This window comes from Danio rerio, chromosome 11 (genome assembly GCF_052040795.2).
Source record: "Danio rerio strain M-AB ecotype USA chromosome 11, GRCz13ab, whole genome shotgun sequence".
Lineage (NCBI taxonomy): Eukaryota > Metazoa > Chordata > Actinopteri > Cypriniformes > Danionidae > Danio > Danio rerio.
In genome coordinates, this window is record NC_141031.1 from 43,006,220 (window position 1) to 43,030,000 (window position 23,781).

At 34.6% G+C, this 23,781-nt stretch overlaps 1 protein-coding gene and 1 long non-coding RNA gene across 51 annotated transcripts in view; both read left to right on the forward strand.

Annotated features, from left to right (window-relative positions):
• camta1b (calmodulin binding transcription activator 1b) overlaps nucleotides 1–23,781 on the forward strand; it is a 698,990-nt gene that overhangs the window by 514,653 nt on the left and 160,556 nt on the right. The gene's annotated exons all lie outside the window — the stretch shown is intronic.
• Nucleotides 5,637–9,442, forward strand: LOC147841886 (uncharacterized). The gene is made up of 6 exons (XR_015502998.1): nucleotides 5,637–5,875; nucleotides 5,979–6,059; nucleotides 6,361–6,461; nucleotides 6,617–6,686; nucleotides 7,143–7,326; nucleotides 7,420–9,442. It is a non-coding gene; the product is annotated as an uncharacterized LOC147841886 (long non-coding RNA).

A 23,781-nucleotide genomic window follows, 5' to 3' on the forward strand; every position in this document is an offset into this window, starting at 1 on the left:
TTAAGAACGGGTTTCTCAAGCCAGGAGGCGCATTAGACCAGAGGCTCATCTCCTGTTTCTAAAATGCATCACAAACTGCTTGAGAAGCTGTTCTACTATGATAATTGGTGATGAAAATAAATGATGTTCAATAAGATGTACTTGTGTTTATGAACTGTTTATTCAGTTCAACATGATTTTTGAACTGTAGGCCTACATAAGCTTCAAACAGCCATTTTTGTTCATTATAATCCGACTAAAGTCAAAACTGAACTAAACAAAAATGGAATTAAGACATCTGGAGTATGCAGATATCAGTGGCATCATTGAAGTAAACTCTACAGTCAAACTAGTACCGTTATGTAGGACTTTTCGCCATATTTTCCCTCAAGATCCACACAAGCAGCAAAGAAACGCACACACGCACACACACATCGCAAAATTCGGAAGTTTTTTCTTTCCATTTGGTGTGCTTTATTAAATTCCATAACACTCTCACCAGTCCTCACTCCTTATTTGCGTCATGTAAACACCTTAATTATACTATTGTCTATTAAGGCAAATAACTAGGTTACAGATGTCCATGTAAGCGTAGTCAGTAGTTTCTTCAAAAAGTAAAAGAATAAGGGCATCCTGAAGGCAATTGTCTATGGTGTGAAGATACAAGATGTGCAGCACCTGAAACTACAGATACTGGAAGCCTGTGCTGGCATTTCTCCTGCGGTGTTGCTATCAGTGTGTGAAGAGTGTGGGAAAAGGGTTGCATTGACAATCCAACACAATGGGCAGCACATTGAACACATTTTATAAGTGGTCAGACACTTGGAAATAACTCATGAACGAATAAAGTTATGTTAAAACCAAGCACGCCATTGTTTTTCTTGTGAAGTTCCAAACAAGTTTGATGTGTCACATGATCCTCTTCCTATTAAAAAACAAAAGTTGGATCCAAGATGGCCGACTTCAGAATGGCCACCATGGTCACCACCCATCTTGAAAAGTTTGCCTCCTCACATATACTAATGTGCCACAAACAGGACGTTAATATCACCAAACATTCCCATTTTATTTAGGTGTATCCATATAAATGGCCCACCCGGGTGCTTTCACACCTGCCTTATTCAGCTCGATTGAATCGCACTAGAGTTCGTTTCCCCTTTTGGTGCGGTTCGTTTGGGCAGGTGTGAATGCAGCAATCGTACTCCAGTGCGCACCAAAAGCAGACCAAATAAGCGCACCGAGACCTGCTTGAAGAGGTGGTCTCGATACGCTTTTAAACGAACTCTGGAGCGGTTTGTTTGTGGTGAGAATATGATCCGTATAAAACTGGTCCAACCGCAAAAAGTATTGCACGTTTTGGACTAATTCAGCTGCTGTAGGCCGATGCGCTGTGCATTATGGGATATGGAGGAAAAATATTTGTTGACAGCGCTTTACCAACAGAGAGAGAGAGAGGAAAACATTACCTGATGGATCGTTGGTAATATTTACGCAAGATGACCATGTTGCAGTTTAGCTAAATTAATTCACGCCTCCTCCTGAAGTGACGAGCGATGCATTAAACATTGTTTTCCAGCCGCGGCCGCGCTTCATTTTCATAATGTATAACGTAGTTTGTCTAAAGCAGGGATACAATCAGCCAGCGCAGTCGTCTCTCCAGAGTAAAAGGTTTTGTTTACCTGCGGGAGTTCACTGGCATGAATTCTGACCAATCAATAAGCAGTTTAGGAAATATGTTCAACAACATCTGGCCAATGAGAGATGTGGATTTTGTCAGATGACTGCATTTTGGTTCGTTTCAACTGGTTCGGACCAAAGCCAGCAGTGTGGTGTGAAAACGACCCAAAGACGGCAGAAAATCCAACAATGTATCATTCATTGCGCTTGGTCCGGACCAAATGAAGCAAACTACAGATGTGAAAGCACCCTTAAATACATTGTAAGTTAAAGCTATTTTTATATTCTGCAGGTTATGGATAAAATATGATAGTTTTAATAGTTTAATAAAATATATGAGATTTTTGGAAATCACCAAGCGACCCCCCTCTCATTGTCTCATGACCCCTAGGGGGTTCCGACCATAGACTGTAAAATATATGGACGTAGTATCCGTGACGTCACCCATAGGTTTCTGAAGAGCGCAAAAGAAGCCACAAGTAGGCACGGCCAACCGTCGCCATTTTGGTCACGCGTCATCACACCCACGGCGGGATACCAAACAAGGGCAAAGAGGCGGAGAGTGAGCGGAGCTACAGACACCTGCTAGCATTTAGCTTGGACCTGGTTCAGACACACTTTACTTTGGGAGAAATTCTTAATACTTTATCACCTGTGACTCGTTTGTATTCTGACCACTTGTGCTTGGTTGTACACTATATCAATAAAGTGTTTAGACTTTTAAAAACACTGCTGTAATACATTGAGCCACTAAACATTGTTCTTATGACGTTTTAAACAGGAGGAAAATGCGAATTACTTCCAAACACTTCAGATATAGTCTGTGATAGTTAATGTAAGACTATTGATGAAATCCAGCATAACACTGTATGACAACGCTTCAGATGACTGTTCTAGAGCCTACAGCTAATCAATCTGACAGATTCTGGAGTGCATTACAGCTCTAAATATAAATATAAACGATAAATGATCTTAAATAAAACAAATACATGTATAGAGATGGTATATAAGTATATAACTTTACTCACATGGGAAACGGAGGCCACGTGAATGGTTTGTGAGCACAATTAAGTGCCCTCAGCATGCCATGCCATCCAATAATTGTAGGAAACAAGTCCAAAAGGCAGTTGACTGTGTAAAGCCACATAAAACAACACAGAAATACGATAAATATGCCGAGTTCAGTGGCTAATCTGCAGAGGTGACGTGACGGCGACCAGCGAGACCTAACTGTCACTCAAGTGGCCACTCCCTTAATTATGCAAACTTAATATAACTTAATATAAAGGAAACGGATGAGTTATAAAAAAATTCACCCCCCTCACAGTTGTCATGAAGGGTATTATTAGCTGTATTAACCAAAATCTTTTTTTGTACCAGGCTGTAAACACCTTTTTTTCTGCTGTAAAGTTGGCCTTTCTAACAGTGGGCTCAATTAAAATTTGCTCTGTTTTGGAGCCAGGAGCGGCCACGACTAGCAGAATTTCGGATGAATTGCAGTTTTAGTTACTTCCGTATTGGCTTCCTGAGGGAGAGCGGGAGGTTGCCGCTTGGTTCCGACCCCCACTTTAAGAACCACTTGCACTAAACCACCATGCCACCATTTTCATAAGCTTAGTACAGTGTATTATTTTGTCAATACAATAACTATATTGCAAATAAATCTTCACTGCAACTCAAAGTGGGCGGTTATACATATCTATAAGTAAGACTGCGTTTAGCCTGTTTCTGAAAGTTTCTATTCAGCATCTGCGGTCCGGAAAGTTCAAATGTCAACATTTTGTTGGTTTGGCTAGGTTTTTTTTCCAGCACAGCGGTGCAGAGGCTTGAGTGGAGTGTTCCGTGTGAGCATGTCAGATCCGCTCAGACAAACATGAGCTCAGAGTGGGGATGTCGTGACCTTCAGTCATCTTTCCTTTTAAGAGGTGGAGTTCACTTCAGGATAGCGTCATCAATATTGTATGGGATGTTGGGTACAGCATGTGCGTGCCTGTGTTTCCCCTCCTCTTCCTTCTCTCTCTGGGACTGCCGAGTGTTTGGGAACAGACAGAACGAGAGACAGAAATAGAGAAGAAGAGGAGCAGATCAAACAAGGCCTTCTCTCTCTCTTTCTTCATCTGTAGCCGTCAGTATCGTGTGGCAGACAGTGTTCTCGCCCGCGCGCCTTTTTGAAGTGGCATTAGGAGTTCACAAAGGATTTAGGCCAAAGCCTGTAATGGGGAACATGAGCATTTGGTGTGATAGTACAACCTGACCTCTATAGTGCTTCTTAATGACAAATTAGATTATTATATAAAATGTATTACATATTTAAAGGGAACCTATCATGCAAAGTCAAATTTGGAAGCTGTTTGGAGAAAGTGGTGTTGTAACGACAACAGAAGTTTGGATCCACGTGCAGGTTTATTAGAATCGTCAGGCAAGCAGTGGTCAATACAGGGGCAAACAAATGTATGAGGGCAATCCAGAGTCAAAGTCAAAATATCAGGCAGATGGTCAGAGGCAAGCAGCAAACAGAATTTAATAAATAAACAAGGCAAGGATCAAAACAAGGCAGACAAAGGAAATGCGTTGTAATGTCACTGTGACAGATAACAAGACTCAGCCCTGAGGGTTTCACTGTGAGCTGTATATATGGGTGTGTAATCAGTACATGGGCAGCATCAGCTGTGTGTATGCAATTAGTCAGGATTTGGAACCGGTTGTGTGTGTGGAGCATGACTGGTTATGTAGTCCATTTAGAAGCAGATTTGTAGTTCATGTGGATGTGAGTGTTTACCAGCAACCTCTGGTGGTTTGATCGCTGGTGAACATAACAGGTGTAAACTTATTAAGTAATTATTATTATTATTATTATTATTATTATTATTATTATTATTATTAGTTCATATCCTTATTAATCTCCTATTTATATAAGAAACAAAGTTATTTATTATATAATATGTTAAATTGTATGTGATAAAATATTAATTTTTGGAAGCTGTTTGGAAAGAAACGTGTATAAATAGTGTGTACACAGCCATATTGGTGTGGCGTAAACACATCAAGTCTTTCATTATCATTATTATTATTATTACTATTATTATTATTATTATTATTATTATTATTATTATTATTATTATTATTATTGTTGTTGTTATTGTTATTATCATTATTATTATTATTATTATTATTATTATTATTATTACGATTATTATTATTATTATTATTTTTATTGTTATTATCATTATTGTATTACGATTATTATTATTATTATTATTATTATTGTTATTATTATTATTATTATTAATAATAATAATATTAATAATAATAAACTGACATAACGTAAAATACTTATGTTTCCCCGTGAGATCAGGCTGTGTATACAGAGCCATGTTTTTGTGGTGTAAATTCATCAGCCTTTTTATTTTTATGTATGTATTTATTTATTTATTTATTGTTTTATTATTATTATTTTTTAAGTTAAACCAGGATCCAAAACACCAACTTTATGGATTAGTGAGCATGTCTGATCAGTGTACGTAGTGAAACAGCTCATTTGCATTTAAAGGCAGCTAAAATTCACTCTGATCCAGAAACTGACATTTTCAACAGGATGTTAAAAATGATCAGATAACTATTTTGAGCTGAAACTTGGCTAAAATATTCTGGATACACTAAAGACTGATTTTACATTCTGCAAAAAATGACATAATAGGACCCCTTTAAATGTGCTACTGCATGTATGAATTTGTATGTATCAATCACTTTTTAATTGCAAGTTTAAGGGCAGATTGAAATTTGTAAAATGTATGTAAATTTACTATTTTCTACAATACATTTATAATGTTCTTTAGATATTTACATCAATAACATGATAGTTTAGAAGTAATAGGCTATTATCTGTCCTGTCTTGCTCCCCATCATTAAAACACACCATTTGAATAGACGTGGCCAATTGTCGACAAGGAGCTAATGATTGGCTGACAGTTATAAAGATACACTGTTAAAAATTGCTGTTAATTTACGGCAAAATTTTAACAGTATAATCCTGTTATTGTCAAAAGCAGTATGTTGCTGTTTTTTTACGGTTTTTGAAATGACGTAGACGAAATTTAACATTATTTTACTGTTTTTATCACACCAATGTAAAAAAACAGCAATCAACAGTATTTTTTGAACAGAAGACGTCAGCCATTACATGTGGATTTTCATGCTTCTTTTAACTTTGACTTACTCGGTGAGTGCACCTTTATTTAGCTAATTTTACACAAAATACACATTTGTGATTGCACATAGGCTAACTGGATGCTGATATTGTAACTTTTTTACATCTATTTTAGTTCTATATCAGTGTCAATGTGCAAACTGCATCTGCATTGAGTGGAACTGGATTTCTGACACAGATATTTCCTGATTACATGGTAAGTCAGACTATGATAATTAAAAATGATATAGGCTATAAGCGTATCTACAAAGTCAGTATTTAAACATATGTAGCAACAAAGTAGTATTGATTTAGGTAGCATGATGAAAAGATTGTCATCTTATAGTTAATTTTAGCTTTAGCTTTTAAGAGCTACCTAATATGGTTTCAATGTAGGCTTTGATAAAACATTTTTCCCCTAATGCTGTGTTTAAAAATGTTACTGTTGTTGGTTTGTATTGTAATGCTACTTTGTCGAGTACAATTGGCTAATCACCACGATAAACTGTTTTATACAGTATGTCCTTTTCAGCGCTGAACCTGTGAACATGTGAACATGCTAACTGCATCATAGAGTGGAGCTGGATTTCTGATACAGATATTGATTTCTGATTACAAGGTGAGTTTAATGAAACATGATAACATGGTAAAGTTATTATTATTGTCTATATGGTATTATTGTCCTAATAACTGAAAATACAATTAAAAAATGCTATGCATACATTATGGTTGTTAATTTTGTCTCTTTCCTCATCATTGTAATTCTTGTCTTAGGCATCTTCTACTGTACCTGATGTAGAAAAGACCCTTGAACTACCTGCAATTCCTTGACTGATACTTTTTGGTATGTTTAGAACTGTATTTTATTACTTATGCAACTAAAGGTGTTTTCTCTGTATTTTAGCAAACATGGTAAATTCTTTTAAACAAAACAAAATACACAAATACATAAAATAAATGTTCTGTCATATTTTACCCAAGCTTTCATTCACCTTTGGAAAACATTATATTAAATTCACTAAATTACTCAATTTTAGTTGTTTAACACATCAGCTATGTTGATCATAAATATTAAGTTAAATAAATCACAAACATTGCAGTGACAATTTCACAATACACAGTATATACACGTTGATTTCAGTGGCTGTCCACAATCAACATTTTCTAATGCATTTATTGTGTTAAAAGAACAGGGCTTTGAGACTAAGTAAAATTATGTCAGCTTCCCTCACATATATTTTCAAATAGGCAGTAGAAAATATAATTTCATGTGACTGCTGACATTGTTTTTTTCTTTTAGATGTTTTAGGAAAAAAAACAGGAAGCTACATTCATAAATGGATGATCAGTTTTGAGGGGCAAATAATCTGAGAGAGCATCCAGCCAAGTTTTCTGTCTGGTATAGCTGCTGTGTTTTCAACTTACGACATTTTCGATGTGGAGAACCAAGCTGAGGCTGCATGCACATTGGAATTAATTCAGAGGTTAGACGCTTAAATTCATATATTTATTTCTCTTCACATTATTATTGTATAAACTTTAACCCACACTAATTCTGAATGTGTGCACTTTTTTAGGAGCTTCATTGGTAAACCCTAAGGCTCCAAGAGTGGACACATCCTATCGAAGGGAATGGGGAAGGTCACCCACAAAATGAATTCAGTCAACACTAAGGTTGCCAGTTTACTTAAAGAAGCTAATGGACTTTGAGTTGGATGTCATATAAGTGTCCCCACACACACACACACACACCTTACACATCCTCTTCACTAATGGCACTCATTTTATTGTGTTAGTCGCGTAATTTTTCAGGTGTATGTTCTTGAATACCTAAACTGTTCATTGCATTCTTTTTTATTTCCTAATGACTAATTCTGTAATTCACTCAGAAGTTTTCAGAGTAGTAATTGTTGGAGTAAATCTACTTGGTTTTCCATAGCCACTCATTTTGAAATATAATAAGTGTAATAATAATTTTGAAGTGTAATAAGATGTAATAAAAGTTAAAGTTACACCGCATTTTTTTATGTTTCCAATAAGGCTATATGTGTGCATTGTATTAAACTGTGTTTTTATAACAAATAAAAAATGTATATATACCCATTTTCTTAGCAGTTCATTTCTCAGGATAACATATTTGTAGTTTACAGTTAAAAATTCAAATAAACATTAATTAACCGTTAATTTTGACATTAAATTACTGTTAATGTAGTAAATAACAGCTTTATGCTGTATTTTCTAAAAACAGGAACAACCTGTAAATTTCAACTACAGCTAGATGCTGTTAATTTAACAGTAACTTGCTGGCAACTGTGCTGCCAGTAACTTACTGTTTTTTAACGGGACAATTTTTAACAGTGTAGTTTGTATTAGACTAGCAATAAAGGTTTGAGTTCTGTATCGTAAAAACATTCATACATTCATTTATTTTCCTTCGGCTTAGTCCCTTATTTATCTGAGGTCACCACAGCAGAATGAACCGCCTACTATTCCAGCATATGTTTTACACAGTGGATGCCCTTCCATCTGCAAACCAGTACTACGAAACACCCATACACTCTCGCAATGACACACACACTCATACCCTACGGCCAATTTAATTCATCCAACTCACCTATAGCACATGTCTTTGGACTGTGGTGGAAACCACTGAAACCACTGAGTCACCATGTCCCCTAAACTGTTTTTTTTTTATTATTATTATTTTGTCAAAAGATTGAGTGAATTTTGATTTCTCGGTTCATGGCTCTTTTAAAACTAAAGTGTTTTTAAGTAGCTTTGAGTATGCTGTTATGAGGTTACAAGGATGTTGCCAGGTTGAATAATTATTTTTAAGTGTAATACTCTGGATTTGAGTTTATTCAGATCATAACCCTGAAATATGAGCAGTACTAAAAGAGAAGAGATACTTGTCTTAACAAACACTACTAATTATTTGTGACGAAGCCTGTGTTTGAGAGAGAGAGATGAAGAAGGAGGCATGGAGTGAAAGAAAATATATTTAGCCTCCCTCAAGCACTTTGTTAGTTTTTCTGGAAAGCTTTGGTGCTTTATCAGACAATTTTATCACTCAGACGATCCAGCAGTACTTTCAGCCTCCATTTCTATTCATGTCTGTCTCTCAAACGCTTTTTCAAACAATAAGCTTCATTTAATTGATCTCATACAAAATCACACAGTCCCTTGTGGAGGAATTATTTTAGAATACACACACACACACACACACTTTTGTTAAAAGTGGGGACATTACATAGGTTTCCATTCATTTTATACTGTCCAAACTGTATATTGCATTGCCCTCAGCCCACCCTACCCCTAAACCCAACCATCACAGGAGACTGTGTGCAGCTTTACTCTTTGATCAAACTCATCCTGTGTGATTTATAAGCTTTTTGAGAAATGAGGACGCCACCAGTGTCCTCATATTTCACCTCGTTTTTGTAATACCTGTGTCATTATACAGATTTGTGTCCTGATATGTCCCAAAAACACACACACAAAGACAAACAGACAGACGTAATGCGATGGTACAAGTTTTTTTGTATTGTTTCTAGTTCAAATGTCTAAATATTCTTTAATCAATTAAAGAATACATTTTCTAAAAAAAAGTTTGAATAATTTGTTAATTTTTGTAATCGATTGACAGCACTAATATATATATATATATATATATATATATATATATATATATATATATATATATATATATATATATATATATATTGTCACACACACACACACACAACCACACAAAAGCTTTAATTTTTAAACCCAGCACACAAACACATTTGATGCACGTTACACACACTGTGTAACACACTGATCATATCTGAGTGTGTGTCAGTGAGCACTGAGGTTTATAGAGGTTAAACGGTAAACGCAGAGCCCGAGTCTGTTTATAGTGGTGCCATTTTTCTAAATAAATATCTCTTCTCCTGACCTCTAGCAGGCAGGCAGCGTGCATCGGCCCAGTAAAGCGCATAATCACTCTAATTAGAAGAGGTCGCAGAAAGCAAAAGCATCACCTTGTTCATAACCTACACACACACTCGCATTCAGCCAAACACACCGTGTCAGTCACCCTGTATTGAAAAGGAAACCCGGTGAATTGACGCAGACGCTGTTTCTGGATGCCCAACAATGAAAGGCAAGTGTTACAGGGAGAATGAGCGTGTTTCGGTCTGACGCGTCTGGCGAATCTGTTAAAGAAGATCACAGTTTTTGCAGAACAGCATGTGTCTCGGAGAAAGGACGGGCCTCAAGGATACGCTCAGCCATGCAATCCATATAAAATTATGTATGAAAGCGACTGAGAGAGAGAGAGGGGAATAGTCGTCTCCATCTCAGACGTCACGCCTACAGGCTTTGCACAGACACTGTGATGCATACAGCCAAAAAATAAAAATGGCTGGTTTAAAATAGAGGGTTTTTTCCCTGGCAATCATCTGTGCAACTTCCAGGACTCCAGGTTTTTATTGCTTTACCTAAAAGCAAACTTATAACAGTGAAGGCTTCTGAGGAGTAGGGTTGTCGCGATACTAATAATTCACGTTACGATTACTGTTGCCAACTATTTTTAATGAAAAGGCGCTAATCTCTGCCTGAAAAGTAGCTAAAAGTCGCTAGATTACATCATACGTCAATTTGCATATTACTGATGTCATCACATTTTACCATATCTGTTTGTTTAACAGCCTATGGTCAATAAAGGGGTATTTATATTTGCACTACGCTTTATGTAAGCAGTAATTACAGTAGTTGAAGTCCAAAGGATTCACCCTCCAGTTTTCTTTTTCAGATATTTCCCAAATTATGTTTTACAGATTAAGGAAATTTCTCACAGTATTTCCTATTAATTTTTCTTCTGGAGAAAGTCTTATTTGTTTTATTTAGGCTAGAATAAAAGCAGTTTTTAAATTTTTTCAAAAACATTTAAGGTCAAAATTACAAGCCCCTTAAGCAATATTTTTTTTTCGATAGTCTACAGAACAAACCATTGTCATACAATGACTTGCCTAATTACCCTAACCTGCCTAATTAACCAAATTAAGCCTTTAAAAGTTGAATACTAGTATTTTGAAAAATATCTAGTCAAATATTATGTGCTGTCATCATGGCAAAGATGAAATAAATCAGTTATTAGAAATGAGTTATTAAAACTGTTATGTTTAAAAATGTGTTGAAAAACCTTCTTTCCATTAAACAAAAATACACAGGGGGGCTAATACTTCTGGAGGGCTAATAATTCTGACTTCAGCTGTTCCTGAGTCCTCAGTAAGGATGGATTCTGTCATGATGCGGGGCTCTACGTGACCATCTTATAAACGTGTTTTCATGCTAGCGACTGAGAGGTCACGACCCACTGCTCTCCACAGATGCTTCCCGCTGGACACAGAATCACAAAGAAGCCCAGGCTGTGAAATTTACATGCAGCTCGGACAGCAAATGATCCGAGCGGCTCCAAACAGGTGTTACTTGGCTGCCCGATGCAGCCGCTTGCTTAGATTTAGTGACCAGAGCTCTAGTGCTGTTTACGCCCCTGAGCTTGCCAAGCGTGTGTGCGGCGCTGCCAGTCCTCTCTGGAGTCCAAGCATCATTAAACCCTTCGTGATTCTCCAGTCCAAACATCAATCCCACTGACCACTCCCACTGGCTTTCTGTCTCAGCCACATTTTTGAAGTCAGAATTATTAGCCCTGCTGAATTATGAGCTTTTTTTTCAGATTTCTGTTTAACGGAGAGAAGATTTTTTCAACACATTGCTAAACATAATAGTTTTAATAACTTATTTCTAAGGCTGCATTTACACTGCACTGTTCAAGTGGCTCAATTTTTTTCTCCCATGTGAAACAGATCGAATATGGCCCATGTACGTGTAAGCAGGAACAAATCACAAGGATTCCGATTTACTCAAATCAGATTCAGGCCTTGTTCATATGTGGAAATTTATCCGATATGAATCGAATCTGTGTATATACATATCTATTTTTTTTTCTCGTAGACAATCGTAAAAATGTATTGATTAAAGGGGCTATTAATTACTGAAATCCTCAGAGGCCATGCATTAAAATATTTGAGTTTTTTTTTCTCTTCTTTTTCTTGGGATCTCAAAATAACTCATTTACTCGTGATCACGACTTAATTTCTCGTGATTTTGACATAAAAAATGTTCTCGTTATCACAACTTTTTTTACTTTTATTCATTTTTTATTAGTTAATATATAGGCTGCAGTGCATGCCAGTGTTTGTGTGCGGTCACGTGATGTGTGTTTTCAGTGGTTTGGTGTTGACGGAGAGCTGTTCAAAAACGCTGGGTGAAACACTAGTGTGAGCGCTGATCGTTTTCATTTTAAAACGCCATTTTAAAACTAAAACGCACTAGTGTAAACGGGGCCTCAAACTCTAGTTTGACCATAGCATAAGGCTTTCTTCAGAAGAAAAAATATTATAGGAAACACTGTGAAAAATTTCCTTACTCTGTTAAACATCATTTAGGAAATATTTGAAAACACAGACACGCTGGCTTATTGGTTAGCACTGTTGCCTCACAGCAAGAAGGTCACTGGTTTGAGTCCTGGCTTGGCATTTCTGTGTGGAGTTTGCATGTTCTCCCTGTGTTGGCATGGGATTCCTCTGGGTGCCCTGATTTCCCCCACAATCCAAACAAATACGATATACGTGAATTGAATAAACTAAATTGGCTGAAGTGTATGAATAGTTGGCGGTTTATTCCGCTGTGGCAACCCCTGATGAATAAAGAGACTATGCTGAAGGTCATTGAATGTAGGAGGGGGAATCATTTTGACTTCAATTGTATCTCCACACACCCTCTCAGTGGCTGACAAGCTCCGCCCCTTCAACTGCCCACTATAGAATGCTTTAGCCCCACCCTCTTTTCCTGCCTCCAGCTACGATTAATCAAGCGCCGATAAGGGGGCTATTACGTTAGATAATGCTGGTCCTGCTTTTGGGTGGGATGTGGTGAAGACCCCCCTGAGAGGCTGAATGAAAAGCATAGGATTTCTTATCTCTCCAAAGACAGGCCCGGTGCCGCCTCGGGGGCTAATAAACCACCCAGAGTCAGCCATATTTCCCCCTCCCGCTTCACACCACAGATCTCTTTTAGCCCCGCAGAGGGACGGACGGATGGATGAATAAATGGGAATGAAGGGATGGTATAGCTGGACTCCCGGGTCTCGTTCTCAGGCTCCTCGGAGAGCAGTTTAGGCTTTTTGTGCGCAAGTTATTATTTCATCTGCTGGATTTATGGCTCTCTAATTCTTTTTTATTTCCTTCACTTTTTATATATCGCCGTCTTTCACTCACCGGGTTTCTTTCATTCTCTTTTCTGACTGTCAGCGGGGTCTGGATTTATAGATCTTTGGTTGAGGATGTCTTATGTAGTGATGGTGGTAACGGAAATGACACACAGAGGGGTTTTATATGTGACCATGTTTAAATCTGGGTAAAATTATTCTATCAAAAATAATCCAAACAGTTTCAGAATCAATGTAACTACATATATTTATGTTGAATTATATATGAAAATTATATTGCTTATATTTTATAGATGGTGTTAAAAAATAAATTTGACTTTGAATGTGATTGTGTTACTATTAATCTATTCAAACAAATTATAAAAATGTTAAATATTTTTTATTTATTTCCTAAATTATGTTTACAAGTTCACAGACATTTTACTGTGTTTTTGTAACTTTTAAAAGAAACTATTGTGACTAATATTGTGCCAGTTAGAAAAGCATTTTAAATTATTCTAATGATGTTAAGCTTTATATTATATTTAAAATATATGGTAATATTATTAGCCTGTTTAATATTTTTCTAAAATTTAATATAATTTAATATTTTAAATAATTATAATTTATATTTAATCATTTTCTAAACTTAATTTTGAACGTGCCTTCTTAATATAATTAACCTAGTGAAGCCTTCAAATGTCACTTCAAGCTGAATACTAGTATCTTGAAATTAGAAAACAAAAGCTAAAAATATATATAATATAAATGCTTTTATAAATATAATAAATAAAACATAATAAATAAAAACTATTGCGTCGGGTGAAATTAGAAAAAAATAAATTAATTAACTAACTAATTAAAAACAAAATAAAAAAAATAAGTAATAATAATTCAATAAATATAATGTATAAGTTAAAAACAGGTCGTCACGATGGCGCAGAAGGTAGCACAATCGCCTCACAACACGAAGGTTGCTGGTTAGAGTCCTGGCTGGGCCAGTTGGCATTTCAGTGTGGAGTTTGCATGTTCTCCCCGTGTTGGCATGGGTTTCCTCCGGGTGCTCCGGTTTCCCCCACAGTCCAAACACATGCTTTAGGTGAATTGATTAAACTAAAGTAGCCGTAATGTGTGAATGAGTGTGCATGGGTGTTTCCCAGTACTGAGTTGCAGCTAGAAGGGCTTCCGCTTCGTAAAACATATGTGAAAATAGCTGGTGGTTTATTCCGCTGTGGTGACCCCTGATCAATAAAGGGACTAAGCTGCAGAAAAAATTAATAAATATTTTTTCTAATATTTCCCACATGATTTTTAAAAGTTCAGGGACATTTTAACTGGACTATTATAATGAAGAGAAAGTTTTATTTCTATTAATGTAGCTGGTATTAAAACATTTTTATAAAATGCATTTTATAAGCATTTTTTTGCATTTTATGCATTTTTATTTAATAAGCAAAATAATGAAGTGTCACTCATCTGTGCAAGAAAGAAAGATTAATCGCAAGCTTCTCATGTGAATAATTCAATAGCACAATTTATAAATATATAAATTAAAAACGTAAACGGTAAAATATTTAACAAAAAACTAAATTGTGAGAGGTGAAATTAGAAAACTAAAAATAAATAAAATATATATATTTTTAATAAATACATTAAATAAAACAAAAATAAAATAACAAAAAACTCATTTGCAGGAGGTGAAATTACAATATAAAAAACAAATGTAAACAAAATAAAAATAATAAATAAAATATAATGAATATAATATATAAATTAAAAACATCCGAAATAAATTAATTAACAAAACTAAATTGAGAGAGGTGAAATTAGAAACTAATATATGAACAAAATTAAAGAATAAAGAAATATAATAAATAAAACTATACTAAATAATTACCAAAAACTAAATTGCAAGAGGTGAAATTAGAAAACAAAAAATAAATAAATATAAAAAAAATTTAAAATAATAGAATATAATAAATAAAATAAAATGAATTAATTAAAAGCATAAAAATATAATAATTAACAAAAAAAATACAATTGAGAGAGGTGAAATTAGAAAACAAAAAATAAATATGAATAAATGAAAAAAATTTATAAAATAAAATAAAATAAAATAAAATAAAATAAAATAAAATAAAATAAAATAAAATAAAATAATAGTGAGATCCTAACTAAAAATTCGGAGAGAGAGAGAAAAGAGTTTTTTTATTACCGAGAATTTATTGAAATATTTTTCTTTTAAAATATAAGAAACAAAGTATTAACCCTATGTGTGCCTCCTTCAGACTGTGCTCAGATTCAATCCTATTGCTCTCTGCATTCCTTTTCTATCTCTTATACGTCTTGCACGTCTCCTGGGGACTTCAGGAGGAACATTGGGCACATATACAGTAAATGAAACAGACCCAACATTCCCAGAGGCATGTGAGAAGTAATCATTTCTCTATGGGTGGTTGAGATACGGTGTGCGTGTGTTGTGTGGGTTCAAGGACAGGCCAGGTGGCTTGTAGGTCAAAGAGGAAAAGAGGCAATTAGAAAAGAGCTCTTTACATGTAGTGTATCATTTACACACAAACCTCCTCACATCAGGAGCACACCGAACATTGCTGCTCTTTTCCTGACATTTATGTGAGGAGATAAACACAGGGATTATGAAGACCTGATCTCAACACTCAGCCTCGTCAAACACACACACACACACACACACACAAACACACACACACACACACACACACACACACACACACACACACACACACACACACACACACATATGCGCACACACATATAGAGAGAAGAGAAAACAAAGATAAATCTCTGTTGTTGAACTATAGGAAAGATAAAAACACAGCTGTGGTCTGTTACCCCCCTCCTGACATTTATGTGAGGAAATAAAGGAAAGATGAAGACCCGACGCTGCACAAACACACACAGACTCTCACATACACATATATGCTGTATATATTTGACTATATTAGGGCATTGTAAGAATTTCCATTGTGTTTTTATTAGGTTTATATAATTTTATTTTGTAAGATAGAAATGTGTCTTTAGAAGTGTTTATTAATTTTGTTTTAATCTTGAACTTGTGACTTTTTTCTCTGAATTCTTAGTTAGGATCTCACTATTAGTTTGTTTATTGTATTTTTATTATTTTATTTGTATTTGTTTATATCATATTTTTTTCATATTGATTTAAATGACTAACCAATAAGTCTCAATATAAATTTTTTGTTAATTATTTTAATTTAATTTTGTATTTTCTTAATTTATATATTTATTACAATATGTATTATATATATTACATATTTTTATTTTGGTTATATTAATTTATTATTTTCTAATTTCACTTCACGCAATTTTTTTTATTTATTTTACTTTTTATTTTCCTAAATTATATATTTTATTTATTTAATTATTATATTTTTTGTTTTATTTATTTATTTATTTATTTATTCATTTATTATTTTCTTTTTTCACCTCTTTCAAATAATGTTTTGTTAAATTTTTTATTAATACATATATTATAGTTATTATATTATATATTTCTATTTTGTTTATATTTAGCTATTTATCATTTTCTTATTTCACCTCTCACAATTTTTGTTTATTAATTATTTTATTTTTTATTTCCTTAATTTATATATTTTTTATACTTATGTATAATATATATATATATATATATATATATATATATATATATATATATATATATATATATATATATATATATATATATATATATATATAATTTTGTTTATATTTATTTATGTATTATTTTTTATGTTATATATTTAGTTTTTATAAATATTATTTTCATATTTCACCTCTCGCAATTTAGTTATTTTGTTTCTTAATTTATATATTGTATTTATTGTATATATTAAAACATTTTATATTTATTTTATATGTATAAATTAAATTTATTATATATTTTTTTCTAATTTGACCTCTTGCAATTTAGCTTTTTATTAATAATATTGTTATTTTTTATTTATTTATATATTATATTTATTATATATCATAAATATTTTGTATTTATTTTTATATATAAATTACATTTATATATTATTTATATAATTTATATATTTATATATACAATTTGAATTCTGAGGGGGGAAAAAAGACAAAATTGCGAGGTGAAACTATAAATAAATAAATATAGATATATAATTTTTTTTTCTAATCTCACCTCTCACAATCTTGTCTTTTTTCCTCAGAATTCAAATTAACAAAACAAGTAACTTAGATTTTTCAGAATTCTCAACTTTAATCTTAAAAGTTTGGGCTCTTATCTCTGAATTCTGAGTTTACATTCAGACTTATTTTCTCTGAATTGTAAGTTTTGAACTGTTTTATTTTTCTCACAATTTTAAATTTAAATCTTACATTTTTTTCAGAATTTTTATTTATCCTCAGTTTTTTTTTTTGTTTTGTTTTTTTGCTCTCACACAATTGTGAGAAATGAGTTATAATAATGATCTTATGAAAAGCTTTCATATTAGTGAACTAACAGGTGTTCCTATATTAGTAAAAATATACATACCTGTAGGAACTCATAAGTTAAATCTATATATATCAATGGCTCCTTGTGTGCGTGTACATGCTCATGTTCATGTGTGTGTGTTTGATTGTAGTGTGTATGTGGGGGGGGTTTCTGTTCCTGTAGAGTGCCTCATAAAACAGAGGAGCACACAGCAGAAAATTGAAAGCATCTCATATGTGTCACAGATCACCCGCAGCAACAGATAAAACACCCTGACCGGGTCACTCAAACGCGCGCACACATACACACACCTCAGTTGATGCTTTTCATCTTTCAGTCATGTGTCTGTGGTCAGGAATAGCCCTCAGTAATAAAGGACATTAGATTTCTGCACTTCATGCTTTCAGTGTCTCATGCTGTTTTTGCATTAGGGAAGCCCACTATAATTAGTCCCTATTCTAAACTGCAGAAGCTCGTTACTGCCTCAGAGTGCAAAGTTAAACGGGTAGCTGTGAGATGACACAATTGCCATTTTGTTTCTTTAGGCAGAAATAAGCTTCCATGGTCCTCTCATTGCGTTGTTTGTCACAATTATTATATCTCTTTTTCTTTTTGGAAGCAAATATTATTCATTAATTTTCTTGTCAGCTTAGTCCCTTTATTAATCCGGGGTCGCCACAGCGGAATGAACCGCCAACTTATCCAGCAAGTTTTTACGCAGCGGATGCCCTTCCAGCCGCAACCCATCTCTGGGAAACATCCACACACGCATTCCCACACACTCATACACTATGGACAATTTAGCCTACCCAATTCACCTGTACCGCATGTCTTTGGACTGTGGGGGAAACCGGAGAACCCGGAGGAAACCCACGCGAAGGCAGGGAGAACATGCAAACTCCACACAGAAACGCCAACTGAGCCGAGGTTCGAACCAGCAACCCAGCGACCTTCTTGCTGTGAGGCGACAGCACTACCTACTGCGCCACTGCCTCGCAAATATTGAATAAATGGTAAACACAATAGCCCCTCTCACACAGTGTTACCGGTAAATATCCGGAAAATTTCCAGAACGACTTTACCGGTAAATTTAAAACAGTGCAGTGCACACAGGCGAGGACATTATGGAATTTTTCCAGCCTGATCTCACGAGAAAACGTAAGTATTTTACGTTTTGCCAGTTTAGTTGCTAGTTCGTACAAATTCGTACGAGTTCAGTCGAACAAAAATGTACGATTTTAAAAAGGAGGCGTGGCACCTAACCCCACCCCTAAACCCAACCGTCATTAGAGGGTGAGCAAATCGTACTAAAATGCAGATCGTACCAAAATTAGATCGTACGAATTCGTACGAATTAGCCACTAAATGAAAAAGTTATCAATTGCCATGAGATTGTGTTGAATTTTTCCGGAAAAGACTATTCACACATCCATTCCAAAATACCGGTAAATTCTGACGTCATTAACCAGAAATGATATCTAAACAGCTGCGCTTGTATTTGTAAACTTTTGACTACATTACAAACTCTGTGGATGGACCAGTATTGTGAACAACTTTGATGAAAACATTGAGGAACTTTTTCGCATACGTGATATGCTTGTGTGCTGGCACTCACGGGCTGCTTAACTGGCTCACGCGATGCGTCAAGCACAGAGGTGGGTAGAGTTTCAAAATCTATACTCAAGTAGAAGTACATGTACTTGCGGAAATCTGTACACAAGTAACAGTGAAAGTAACAATCTTAAAAGTTACTCGAGTAAGAGTAAAAAGTATCATGAAAAAATTACTCAAGTAAAAAGTTACTAGTTATTTTTTTATATATATATGTGTGTGTATGTGTGTGTGTGTGTGTGTGTGTGTGTGTGTGTGTGTGTGTGTGTGTGTGTGTGTGTGTGTGTGTGTGTGAAATGAAAAGTAACTAGTAACTTTTTACTTTACATCTGTGAGATCATATATATATATATATATATATATATATATATATATATATATATATATATATATATATATATATATATATATATATATATATATATATATATATATATATATATATACATACATTTTCAAAGTATTTCCTTTTTTTTCTGGAAAAGATCTTACTTGTTTTATATCAGCTTAAATGAAAACAGTTTTTAATGTTTTTAAAACCATTTTAAGGTCAAAATTATTAGCCCAATTAAGCAATATTTCTTTTGATTGTAGCATTGCTATTTGAGAAGGCTCTTCTCTCATTCCCGCGCTGCAGATGCTCTGTTTAATTATTTTCTTGCTAGTGAAGCATTCAGTTTTTCCGTCATGTAAATAGCAAATGCACCAGGGCACGACGCAACTGACTTTTAAAGGGAATAAGAGATGAGACTCTGATCGGTTTATTCACAAAACACACCTATAACTCATTAGGGAATAAGCTCAACCCTGTTAGACCATGCGCCGCGGCGCAAAGTGAATTTTTCCATCCTTAACATAGCAAAAGTGGATTCAGACAAACTCTTAATGCGTTTACGCCCTGCGCTTTGCACTTTGCACCTGGATGGTCAAAATAGAGCCCGTAGTGGCAAGTGTCAAAATGATCCTATTTTGATCCTTATTAATGGTAACTATGGGATAACTAAAGAAACTGGTTTAATGGAGTAACTGATTAGCCCAGCACAAATTAGTCATTCACACTATCAACCATTAAAAAATGTAACATTTATTTAAACATTATTTTTTAAACATCAAAATGGTGTGTAATATATATTAGCCCCAATTTTTGTTTAACAAAAAGAATATTTTATCAACACATTTCTATTGTTTTAAAGGGCCATGACACCCCCCACTTTCGGTTAAAGTCTACTTCAGAATTTTTTCAAAAGCATGATTGATTGGCGTGGAGCTTCGCGAGCATAGGGCAGGAGTGGGCGTGGCCAGCAGGGGAGAAGGGGAGCGAATAACTTGTAGTCAGTTAGCTCACAAAATGAGACACAAACCGTGAGGAGACGCATGAGTTTACAGTTCACAAAGTTAAAATGCAAAGAAATAAACAGTGATTTAATGCCCTGCTACATTTGTTATTCGTAATTTCACATACACATAACCACAATTTATATCATTATAAAGATTAGTGTGTTCATGTAAACATTATAAATGAGGATTCTCCCTCGATCCCCACGTCTAAATTATAGATCTGAATGCAGACTCAGTGCAGCAGGTCTCCTGACCTGCCTATTTTAACCATTAGCCCTGCTAGTAATATAGAGGATTTAGGTAAACACAGCAGCACGGCGATGTGTCTGAATGTGAACGAACTCCTGATAAAAGTCAACGTCCGCCATTCTCTAATTCTCGTATTGCTCTCCCGACAAAAATGCTTGCAGCACACACACAGCTTTGCTGTATGATCGGCCCTGACAAGATCGCGGGGGAAAAACATGCAACAAACCCCGTGGATCATGGAAACAAACACATACGACCCTTCATGAACGGCTACTGCGTGCCGTGGGTCCGTGTCTCACAGCTTGCTTGAAACTGGCAGGTCTGCCTTGCCTTCGGAAAGCACGTGCTCTCATGAATAATTAAGCAGCCGGCTCTTCTGATAGGATAAGAAAACTCTGCTATGAATAATAATGAGAAACCGACACGTCAACATTGCACTTGCAGTACTGCCGAGTACTGCGCTACGTCACAGATTTTGATCCCGCCCCAAAAATTATTTTAAACCCGTAAGCTGAAATTAGCTGACAAAAGCTCAAATTTATCCACATTTTCCCACAATTAAAGCTGACAGGTGCTAACATTGTCTTAACTGATGCTCAACACACACACATCTGTTAATATAAAAAAAGTCCTCCAGGGTGTCCTGAACCTTTAACAACTGATTTCTTTTATCTTTGCCATGATGACAGCACATAATATATATATATATATATATATATATATATATATATATATATATATATATATATATATATATATATATATATATATATATAGGGATACTAGTATTCAGCTTAAGAGAAGAAGGAAACTCATAAACATTTGAAAAAAAAGTTAAGGGGGGATTAATGATGACAGAATTTTAAGTTTTGGGTGAATTGTTTCTTTGAGATCACAACTGTTGATTAAACATCTCATTAGTAACCGAGCGGTGTTAAATTCATTGACGTTTTGATGGACTCATTCAAATGAATCACTCATGACCGACTTAAAATTCGACGTGTGAACAGAACTGCTCATGCATCACTCTTTTTGTTCATGCAAATACATTCAATTGTGTTCATTGACTTTATATTACTTTGCAGCACTTATCTTAGTTTTCCAGGAGTTGTTTTAGCAAACTTGCATTAATCTGACCCAATTCTTTTATGATATTGCTCCTTGTCACAGTCCATTCCTTCTTTTTTCTCGTTAAATATTCTGTTTCACTTTGCAGTGTCAAGTTATGGAAGTAAAATAGGCTTTGAATGCATGAACTTTTATGGTGTGCTATGACCTTGGGAGCCGAAAGGAGGGGAGGGTGAGATGAAAATCAACACAGAAATGCTTGACAGCGCTGATCTGAGACCAGCTTTTGAGGATTAAACTCAAGTGTCTGGCATTATCACCAAACTGGTTACGAATCAGTGGCTGACAGAGTGTTTGTTTCCTGAACCGATATATATATATTTACAGCAATGATAAATCTACAGCAGCACGGCAAAAGAAATGATACTTTTGCTGAGTTTTCAACGTGCCGTGCAAGTTGAATGTGATGAGACTGGAAAGATCTGGCTCTATAATAGAATAGAAATGCAAGGGAAAATGTTTATTTTATTTTATTTTATTTTATTTTATTTGTTTATTTTATTGATTTATTTGTTTTAATAATTATTAGTTAATTTATTTTATTATAATATTACATTTTATTTATTTATTTATTTATTTATTTATTTATTTATTTATTTTATTATTGAATTTTTTTATCAGTTTATTAGTTAATTGTTTTATTTTATTTAATTATATTATTTATTTATTTTTAAGTAATGTGTTAGTTTAATTGTTTTATTTATTTATTTATATTTGTTTTTGTTTATTTAATTAATTACTTTATTTATTTATTTTAATTTATTCATTAATTGGTTAATTATTTTATTTATTTATTTATTTATTACGGTTTTATAGGGCTGATGTATTGTAATGTTGTCTGTCAGGTCAGCTAAATAAAATTCATTATTCCGCTGTGTTAACCTCTGAAAAAGAGATTAAGCCGAAGAAAAAATAATGAACGAATGACTGAGTTGGTGGTTCATTTTGCTGTGGTAACCTCTAAGAATAGAGACTCAGCAGATAGAAAATTAATGAACAAATTAATGAGTTGGCGGTTCATTCCGCTATGGTAGCCTCTGAAATAGATACTAAGCCAAAAGAAAGTGAACAAATGAATGAGTTGTTGGTTCATTCCACTGTGGTGACTTCTAAAATAGAGATTAAGCCAAAAGAAAATGAATTAATGAGTTGGCGGTTCATTCCGCTGTGGCGAGCCAAAGGAGAGTTAATGAAAAAAAGTTACTCCTTTATTATTGCAATATTGTGTATACAATCTCTTTAACCCTGTTTGACTGTCTTAATAGAAGTTTGATATTCTTTAAACAAGAGCTTTTAAATGCACAGCTCTGCAAACACTCCCTCTGTCAACACACACGGACATTAAAGCACCCAAACACACACTCAGGAGCCATTACTTTCCGCTTTCTCCTCATCATTTCGCATCTCTCCGTCTTGCTGGCTCAGTGTGGAGCTCAAGAGGCCAAGGTGACATTGTGTGTCATATCAGCATTCACCAGCAGCCCCGTCTGTCTCTTCTGTCTCTTTTGCACCTTTTCTCTGTTGTGAGAGTAATTACCACAGACTCAGAGTCTCAATTTGCCATTAAAGAACAAGAGCCTGAGGTGAAGAGAGAGAGAGAGAAAGAGATAAAGGAGAGAGAGCGAGAGAGAGAGAGACGTGTGTTTGTGGAGCAGAAGGCACGCAGGGTAAATAAAGAGTGTGAAAACAGAAAGAAAAGTAGATTTCTAGCTGGAAGAGACGTTATCTGGGACAGAAATGCACAAACACAAACACTTTGCCTATGAAATGAAAACTTGGCTTGTGTTTACTCCGTCATCACTTCTGCTTTCTGTCAAACTCGCACATAAACACATTGAAAAAAAAAAGGCTGTTGATGATTTTTAGGAG